This window comes from Mytilus trossulus, chromosome 11, assembly GCF_036588685.1.
Source record: "Mytilus trossulus isolate FHL-02 chromosome 11, PNRI_Mtr1.1.1.hap1, whole genome shotgun sequence".
In the NCBI taxonomy this organism is placed as follows: Eukaryota; Metazoa; Mollusca; class Bivalvia; order Mytilida; family Mytilidae; genus Mytilus; species Mytilus trossulus.
In genome coordinates, this window is record NC_086383.1 from 61,589,366 (window position 1) to 61,589,565 (window position 200).

Here is a 200-nt window from a genome sequence, read left to right on the forward strand (position 1 = left end):
CCTTTGGACATACAGCAATGATCAGTCCTCCTTTACTAGCAGGGAAACGGCAAAAACCAAAATTTCTTATTTTTGATTTGAACTGGTTTGAGATAGAACCAATGACTTCCTGCACTTGAGGGTGAGAAAACGTATTTCACTGAAGCAGTCAACAGATTTTTTAAATTAAGTGGTCTTTAAAACATGTTAAATCAACTAAA